Source organism: Sesamum indicum, linkage group LG15 (genome assembly GCF_000512975.1).
Source record: "Sesamum indicum cultivar Zhongzhi No. 13 linkage group LG15, S_indicum_v1.0, whole genome shotgun sequence".
Classification (NCBI taxonomy): domain Eukaryota; kingdom Viridiplantae; phylum Streptophyta; class Magnoliopsida; order Lamiales; family Pedaliaceae; genus Sesamum; species Sesamum indicum.
The window spans coordinates 4,739,110-4,749,211 of NC_026159.1; positions in this window are offsets into that span (position 1 = coordinate 4,739,110).

Consider the following 10,102-nt stretch of genomic DNA (forward strand, 5'->3'; position numbering starts at 1 on the left):
GTGATAAAAAAATTTTAAATTTCAATTTTAATATTGTCATTAATTATATATATTTAATGAATACTATTTTTATTTTGTCATAATACTGAATTTCATAGTATTAGTAGTGGGCTTATTTACTTTTTATTATTAAAAATATAATTTTTAAAAGTTTATAATAAAAATATTACAAGTCGTGGAGAAAAGAATGTTTTTCTTCTTAAAAGAAATGCCGAGTCGTGGACGTTGATTTGATTCTTCACTTAAAAAAAATTATAATAAAAATCTGATGCTTCACTTAAAAAATGTGCAATTTGGTTTTGTAACTCCAAAGATGGAACTTGGCCTGTTGATCTCTTTTAAGGTTGATTTGAATCCTAAATAATGTTGATTTAAAAGCCTTCCAACTTATTCTCGAGTTGAATATTATATACTTAGTAAATGATGCTTGAATTTGGTATTTTATTGGTGGAGTTGGTGCTTCGATTTTCTGTAAAGTTGATTTGTAATTTGATAAAAAAAAAATTATAAATTTTGCGCCGGATTCACTTATTTTATATTGAAGTTTGATGATTTCCGCAACGAATACCAATTTTGGCCAATTTTTCACAGAAAATGAATAAAAACCTAATACAAACCAACGGAATGAGGTGATTGTTATATAAACATTACAATCAGAAAAGAGCGATAATTTAACAAACAGTAAAGAGATACTCGTAATTACGTCAAATTTTGAAAAAAAAAAATTATCTAAATTGACTAGTCAACAACTTCTTTTAAAATTAAGAACTATTTGAAAATCATGTGTTTGAACTTACATATGTATCAGTCCCAATTTCCCCAAAAGTATTCTAAACATATATTTAATTACATAACTAATGAAGATTGCAGAGTCTAAAATGTGCTTAACTCATACTTTTTTAGAAAGTTCAAAGTTACCATTTTTGATCTTTTGTCCCAACGCATCTCACTTGCCATGTCTTCTGGACACTTCCCTTCTAAACTGTTCTCATTATTGAAGAAACAGACAACTGAGTACACTGCAACTGTCTCTATTTATTATCATATTTTCCCATTTGTCGCTACTTCAAAAACCTACTTAGTCCACACAACTGTCTCTATTCAAATATTGGATAAATTCTTTTAGAATTTAGTATAATTATAAATATATTTTTTTTAAAAATAATTATTAATAACTCCTGTTTTTAATATTTATTAAATAACTAGTACAGTCCATTAGTTTCGATTAGATTTTTATCAAGTCTTTCGAAATTCTCTGTCCACCTTTTCTAATTTACTTGATAAAAAGAATAAAAATACAGTAAAGTCAAAATTGATAAATTTGGACTTCTGTCCAAGAATTATACAATTTCATTAAATATAAGGGGTATCGATAATTGTTCAAATAATGAAAGAGTATTCATAACTATGTCAATTTTTAGAGAAATTGATTGTAATTTACCTTAAAATATTTTTTGCTTAATAGTGAAAAAAAAAATGTTTCTGAATTATCTCTACTTGGCACACTTGATTTGTGTACTTAAAATTTTTAACTATGTTATGAGAGATACTAAGTATATATATATATATATATATATTAGTTTATGATAAGTTAAAATTAATATATATGTATATGTATATTCTAAAAGAATAAATAGAAGATATAAAAATTTTAAATAATGACTGATGTTAGAGAAAATAAAATAACATGAAACGTGAGAAACAAGAAATAAATATGCTTTTCTGCTATAGATATTTATTATGAAAAAAAGTAAAAATTATGGTGAATATAAATTAATTACGACTATGCAAGAGTACATCAGTGGTTCTTCCTACAAGGTGAGGACAAAATATTAACCATAGCTAAAACAAAGTCAAATGTTTTGGTCATAGCTAAAAATGTGATAAATATTGAATAATTATAGTAAAATTTTAATTAATCTTACTTGATCGTAGTTAATAATATATTTTATCATAATTTTTAAATCTGATCATTTATAAAATAGGAAAAAATTATTTTTCCTTTGTAGTGGTAGTTACTTAATGTGCTCATACTTTGTATACAATACACGTTAATAGTTAGTGGAATAAGTACTATTATTAAAACTATAAAATATATGCTTACATTCATAATTTCCAACATACAACATTCATAATGTTTGGCCCTTCATTGCATTTGTCTGTACTGTCGACTACAAGACAAACTATACAATCACATGATCATTGTCCCCAATTTTTTTTTTCTTTTTTTTTTTATCAACGTACGAGCATTATTAAATATAGTAACTTAATTATTTCAATAATTTTTATTATATACTCTGTTTCATGTATTATATATATATGATGTGTACAAAATTTTTTAATAATTAAAATAAATAATATGATCTTTTATATAGGTGAGTGATTGTTTCTTCTTTTATATGTATTAGATGTCTGGTACGAGTATATTAATTATAGGAATGGACTTCATCCATCCCAACAATATTTGATCTAGTATTCACCTCCTAAGCCAACCAGCGTAACACTTACCCTCACAAATTGATTGATTGGATAAAATTGCCTTTGTTCCATGAATTATTAAAATATTGTTCTCAATATATTTTAGTATTTTTGCATATTAATATACTTTTAAAAAATATTTTTAATCAAGAAATAAAAAAGGTGTATAATAAATAATAATTAAAAATTAAAAATAAAGTAACAAATTAATACAATAGATACACAACAAAATAATATCCCACACTCATATATACTCTCAAAAAAATATTACAATATGCTTAACTAAAAGTTGAACACTTTTAGAAAAAAAATGAATGAATATATTTTGTGATACTTTTAAAAAAATACTAGTTGTGTGTGGCATATTTGATATATGTATACAAAATATTTAAGAAATATAATAATTAAGTATTATTTACTAAAGTTTTTTATTGTAGGTAAAATGACAACATGAAATGAATTGTGATAAAAAAAATAATTTCAAAAGAGAATATATGAAATCAGAGAAAGAGGAAAAAATATTATAAAATAATTAGTATTACATATATATATGTACAATGGAATCATGATAAATACATATATATGATTAAATTGTTGTATTTATTTTGTTACTGTACATGTAACTATTTATACTTTATTATTAATAGAGTCGCCCTTTTGATATCTTATATTCTTTGTTTGTCATTTTCTTTTTGTTAATTTTTAATAATATTGCACCAAATATTTTATTATAATTTTGTATTTTTAACTTTTTAAGTTCGTAAATTATTTTTTTTCCCTTTCCTTTCTTTTAATACTTGATTATGCAATTAAATATATTTTAAAAATAACATTTTTTTAATTTGTTATATCTTATTTGAACGTACCACATACGCTAATTAATTCTTAATGAAGGTTTGTTCTGGATCCAGAGGGCTATGTCATTGTCTTGAATGTCGCGTCTGGGCTATAGTTCCGGTAAAAAACCGCAGGCCCATAATTTATGAACGAGTGTTTGGGGAATTTAATTGTATGTTTTTTAAAATATTTTATAAAGTATTTAATATGTTTTTAGAAAATTTATAAAATTTTAAAATTTTGAAATCATAAGCTTTTTTAAGAAAGGAAACTGGTAGCATTTTTTTTAAGATTTTTAAATTATTTAATCTTAATATCCATCAAACAAACACTTTCAAAATTTTATTAGTATTTCACTTTTAGCTTTCATATAATTGACGTTTTTTTCTTCTCAAAGCAAAAGTATCTTAATCCTGTGATGATTTTTTAGTCATTAGTATAGTATGAAAAACTTATAAACATTTTTTTATAAGGCTTTGATATCTTATTTATTTAAATACTTAAAAAAATTATTTCCTAAAAGAATAAAAGTCAACATCTTTAAGTTCATAAAGAACATCTTATAAGATGTTTCAAATAAATTTAATCAAATACACACTTCAAGGGTGGTTAATATGACAAAATTTATAAGTAATTGGATGGAATTATGATCATAGAACTTATAAGATTTGTAATTACAACCAACAACTGTTTCATGGGTATGGTCAATAGTTATTTACTACTGCTATTTATTTTTCTCCCCATAAGCAACAAACAGACGATTGAAATAACCCTTAAACTTTTTCTTTTTCCTATATGATCAAAAATTGATTTTAAATTATAATAACTAAATATAATAAAAAAAATACTATTTCATCTTTCTTTTGGGATTTTTGAAGAATATTTGAGTTTTGACAAACTGAATGCGTATTTTTAACTTTTGCTTTTTATAAATCTAGAAAAAAAATTAAAATATTCCACAAATTAATTTTAGTTTAAAAATATTATTTAATAAATAATTTAAATTTTTTTTATTTCTTTTGTAATCATCCAAAAGCTACAATATAAAAATAATTTAAAAAAAATACCCTTAATAGTCTTTTTATATTCAATCATAATTTATAATTTTCTGTACCAAACACCATATTATATCACACATAAATATCACAAACCAAAAAATATATATTGAAAGATAAGATTAACTATTATTCAATTTTCCATCACATCTATGAAAATTTATGGTGTTCTAAAGTAATCCAGGTCTGCAAGGCGGCATAGGAATGTTATTCATGATATGTAGATATTAAAAAACAAACCTAACCCTAATCTGTAGTGGAACCAGTCCTCTTAATGCAAGTGGCAAGAGCTACATCATTAATATGATTAGAATTTCAAAGCCAGGACTGCTTTGTTTTATTTCATTACATTTGATGAAAATTTACTATTATTTATATTTTAATGGTTATAAACTAAAAATTATGATAAAAAATTACTATGAACGATAGTTAAATGAAATTAATATAAAAATTTATCTTACTCATCATACTAAAAATATTTCTTAGTCAATTAAAAAATATACTAAAAAGCTATGACAAGTTACAGCCAACAAATATTGCATGATCATAATAAATAATTATTTATTTCTAATTATAATAATTAATTATAAGGAGAGTTTGGCACAAAAGGGGAACTACTCGACCAAACGTTATCAAAATCTGCGCCCCCACCAAAAAAAAAGAAAAAAGAAAAAGAAACAATGGCCAAACATTATGAGTGTGATATATACTGTCAGATCTAATTTTGTGGTGGGGCTTATAAGCTGTTTCAGGACTGATCTCCTACATATCAGTTAAGGGGAGTTTGGAACAACTTAATAATGTGATTTTCTTTTTCATTTTTTTTCCTTGCTTTTCTGTTTTAATACAGTAAAACCTCTATAAATTAATACTCTATAAATTAATAAACTCTCTAAAATAATAAAATCTTTCGGTCCCGACTTGGGCCTTTGTAAAAAATTATCAAATTCGATAAGATAATAAGATAATAATTTTTTGAAAAAATCCTTTATAAATATTAGGTCCCATTAAAACTCTAAATTAATAATTCATAAATATTATAATTATAAATATTATGGTAATTTATTAAAATATGAAGTATGTAATGCTTTACGCATTTGATCATTCATGGATGATTTTGCGATGCCTTTTAAATGAGAAGACATGAATGGGTGTTATGAATTATTTTATTTTTATGTCGAGATTTATATAGTATATGTTTCATTCATTATGCATGAATATATTCAATTAGTTATAATAGTTATTTAAGTGCAACGAATTAATGTAAACATGTATATTTAAGTAATTCCAATGAATTGATACATGCGTCTGTGAATATAATAGTTAATTGTATACAATGAATTGATATTATACATGAATATATTTAATTAGTTACAAAGAATTGACTGATGCATGAATTTAATCAATAAAACATGTATGAATTCATTTATTTTCAATACATATGTACTAAATTTGCTGAATTTAAAAAGTCTCTCTTTTAATTAATAAAATATTAATTTATCGATAAATTAATATCTCTCTAAATTAATAAAATTTCATGGTCCCAAGATTATTAATTTATAGAGGTTTTACTATCAATAATGATCCAGTCCTGACAAGTCCATGCGTATATTTAATATTTTTTTATGCATATAACATTTTTTTATTGCACTTCATTATTTTCTGTTATGTTCAACAAGTATATATATATTTTTAAATCAAATAAATGATGTTATTTTTGTACACATAAAGTGATATGTTCGTATCAAAATGGTAGAAGAGATATACTAAGATTTATAATAAAAAATTCCATCTATAAAATCATTTTAGGTTTTTTACTTGCATTTAATATAAACATGCATGTATAATTATTTTAAAATAAAATAAAAAATAATATTTCTGTATTCGTGACGTCTATATATTAAATGTAATAAAGAATTTGAAACAAGGAATCCAATCCAACACAAATAGAAGCCGTACGCGAGTGCCAAAAAGTGAAAGAGTTGGTGGAAGGAGAATTAAAGTGATGGGTGAGAAGAATGTGTACGCAACGTAGTGAAGAGAGAGAGATGTAAACCCTCTTCTTCCACATTTATTGGAGGTGGAGGCCAATTAATATTTGTAATTGTCAGTCCATTCCCTTTTAATAATAAGCTCTTTTTAGTGAATGGACAAAGCAACAACTAATTCTACCCGTCAATTTAACGACTTTAATGTTCAAATGATTTTTTCCTTAGTATAGTTGCAACTTGTGCCAGTAGTCAAGCCTGCTTTTTATTTTTATTTTTATGCTTTTTTACAAAAGAACCAAATTCATAATTATGTGGTTGTTTGAGTGAGAGGTTGGTTGGCTAAGCTTATAAATTACTCATAATATTTATAAGATGCTTGAAAGTTTATAAAATTGTAAATATTTATTTGGTTAATTTTTTTTAAAGAATTTATAAAATCTCAAAATAAAATATTTTGGATCTTATAAGCTCTTTAAGAAAAAGTTAAAAATTTCCTATCTTTTTTTATAATATCTTATAAGCTGTATAAAATCAATATATTATAACACGAAAATATCATTCATACACTTACGCACGGTTAGGAATTTGTAATGCCGTACACTGAAATGTTTGGCCCTCACTAGAGGAAAAATATTATTGCCTACGATTTTATTGACTATGGATTAAAATCGTGAGAAATAATTATTATAACCATGGTTAAATAAGAATCGATGCAAAATTTTAACTTATTTATCATGAAAACTATTTTTTGTCATGAATTCCAAGACAATCCTCTCGGTTTAACAATGATGAGGGACAAATTACTAAAAGTACCCCTCGTAAAAAGGACATCCATGCTGAAAATCCGCCCCTAGCCAAAGTTATGCGGAAAGATGGAAATCCGCATGATTGCGGATTTCCGCCCGCCATGCGGTCAGACGCTTAATCAACGACGAACCGTCCGATTAGAGACTTAAGGTTCATGATTATGACACGTGGCGGCTCATCATAATCAATTCTAGCTCTATAAATACACTCTGCCTAAACCAATCAAAGGCAATTGATATTTCTATTAAGTCCAGTTACCTAATTTTACGTACATTGATATATCTCGACTAAAACTAAGTTGAGCGTCGGAGTGTTTTCTCGGGGACCGACCTGACTAGCTTGACGTGCTTTCTGATCCTCAGAAATTATCAAAGATCCAGGAGTAACGTGGCACGATTGAAATTGCTGATCGAAGTCACCTTATACGAGCCCGATCAAACAAGTCCTCAATATCTTCGAACCTCTTCCTGTTTAGACACCGCTGAACATACAATATCTAGCTCGAATAATCTGAATCCTCTGCTCTAACTTCTCAATCTGATTTTTGTAGCTGTTTTTCCTTGGGTTTTAATTTTGTCCCGTCTCTGAAGTTCTTCCAGGCACCAACTCAGCCTATCAAGAAACGAGCTATATATATATCTCCCAATGTTCCATTCTATTGAGACCATCTACGTTTCACCCGCTTATCACAATTCTCTAATGCGATCCACGCAGCTTTCTATGTTTCGAAGCATTCGGCTCTCCTGAATACATATAAACCTACATACCTAAGCTTGTGTATTATCCTATATTGAAGCATCAATATAAAGGCTAGAATAAGACCGAACAATAACCAAAATTGACTTGCGCCACAATAGATCAAAACCACCATATCTACTCTCTGAACTGACTGTCAAACCACTTATGTCCAATCTGCTCTTGATCAAGTCGATCCAACGAGAATTCATAATACAAAAGGGTATTTCGACAACTTCACCATAAAATTCTACACAGATGTTACAAAATCCAAAATATATTAATTAAGTTGCACATATATATGATCTTTGTAAAGTAAAATTAAATCTCACATCAGAAGAAAATTTATATAACAGTAATACATTTAAAATAGATTAAAAAGATGTTTTATTTATGATATGAAAAATGAAACAATATTAATCAATTCCAATAGTATACATAAATATCATGATCTAAAGGAGTTTAATACAATTTATCCTCCTATAATATTGCAAATGAGCAAATTACTCTCTATGATAGAAAAAAAATAGCAATTTATTATATCCTGTCTAGAAAGTTAAAATTGGTTCATTTTAAAAAATACAGAATAATAAATTACTAATTTTTTAAAAAATACATTATTTTTTTCATAAAGAATAATTTATTTATTTAGAATATTACATAGATTGGTTGTATTTTTTCCTAATTTAAAGTGGAAAGGAAATGTAAAGTGGGAGTGAGTGGATGGAAGTAGAAGTACGTGGACGGATTTGACTATTCACTCCAAGAAAACGAGAGGGGCAGACCTGAAAAGCCCCCACACACAAAAAGCTTTCACTATGTTTATTTTCATTTCTAATTTATTTTTGATACAAGTCAAAACATACCTAATGTTTACCACCATTCAAAAACACCTTATTTAGGTATTTTTAATTATTTTAGCATAAAAACATACATATATATATACACACATATATACATAAATATATATAAAAAAGGCATGATTTGACAATGAATAGTAATTTTTGTCTTCCAAAATACAACATTAAACATATAATACGTATTTTAAATTATCTCCAAAGACATGATTTGACAATGAATAGTAATTTTTGTCTCCCAAAACACAACATTAAATATATAATACTTATTTTAAATTATCTCCAAAAATAAATCCAAACATACATACTATCTCTAACACACACTTATTTATCTTTGTTTTTCTCTCTCTATTTCCACAAAACACTCAGAAAATGAATTCAAACATTATGTTTAGTTCTTGCAGAACGTTGTTGAGATTTACTATCTTTGGGGGTGGGGGTAGGACCGTAGGGGGCACATCCATTTTGTGTTGCTAGATTTTTGTTCACCAGCTTTTTTATTTTTTATTTTTTGGTTTTGGATAATAAGTGGTCAAGCGTGTAGGGTAGTCGAAATTTCATTGTTTATAACTTCATGTCAGTGTATGCTCATTGCTGTCAAAAGTTACTATGTAGCTAGAAAGGTAAACGGAAGTTATAAAAAGTAATTTTGATTTTTGAAAATTTGAAATCAGATATTAAAATTTTGAAAGTGGTAGAACTTGATTGCATGGATGGGGGCAATATTATTTGCTTCTATTGCGCGTTGATGTAAAAGAACTGTGTGGATTTTTTTTATCATGTTTTTGTGTTAGATCTTATTATTATATGATTGAGTGGATGACTCGTATTTTTTAAAATTAAAAATATAATTTATAATTTAAAAGTGAAATAGAATACCATATATATACATAAGCATGATATTAAGATGTGAATGAATGTTCCATATATAGAGTAATTGGAGCAATTGATACATTCCGATTTGGGTTATCTTTAATTATTATATTACTAATATTAATCCGATGATGATGATGTTAGGTACAACGTACGAAAGCCATGACAGCTAGTGCTTGACATCATGTTGGCAATGCAAAGTCCAATCATGTTTTTCTGTTTTTCAATAATTATAGAAAATGTTTATCACTTTATCTCAATGGAAAAGCATCGCTTTGACATAGTTATTAAAATTAAGCATGACACACAATTTTCTGATGTGGTCAAGACTAATTCAAAACTTTTTTAAAGGTATCATTTCGTTCTATAATTCATTTTGTTTTATAATTCATATTTTTTTTTTTAAATTTTAAAATTGCTAGTACATAATTATTATTTTTCTAGGTAACAATCATATAATTGTATTAAT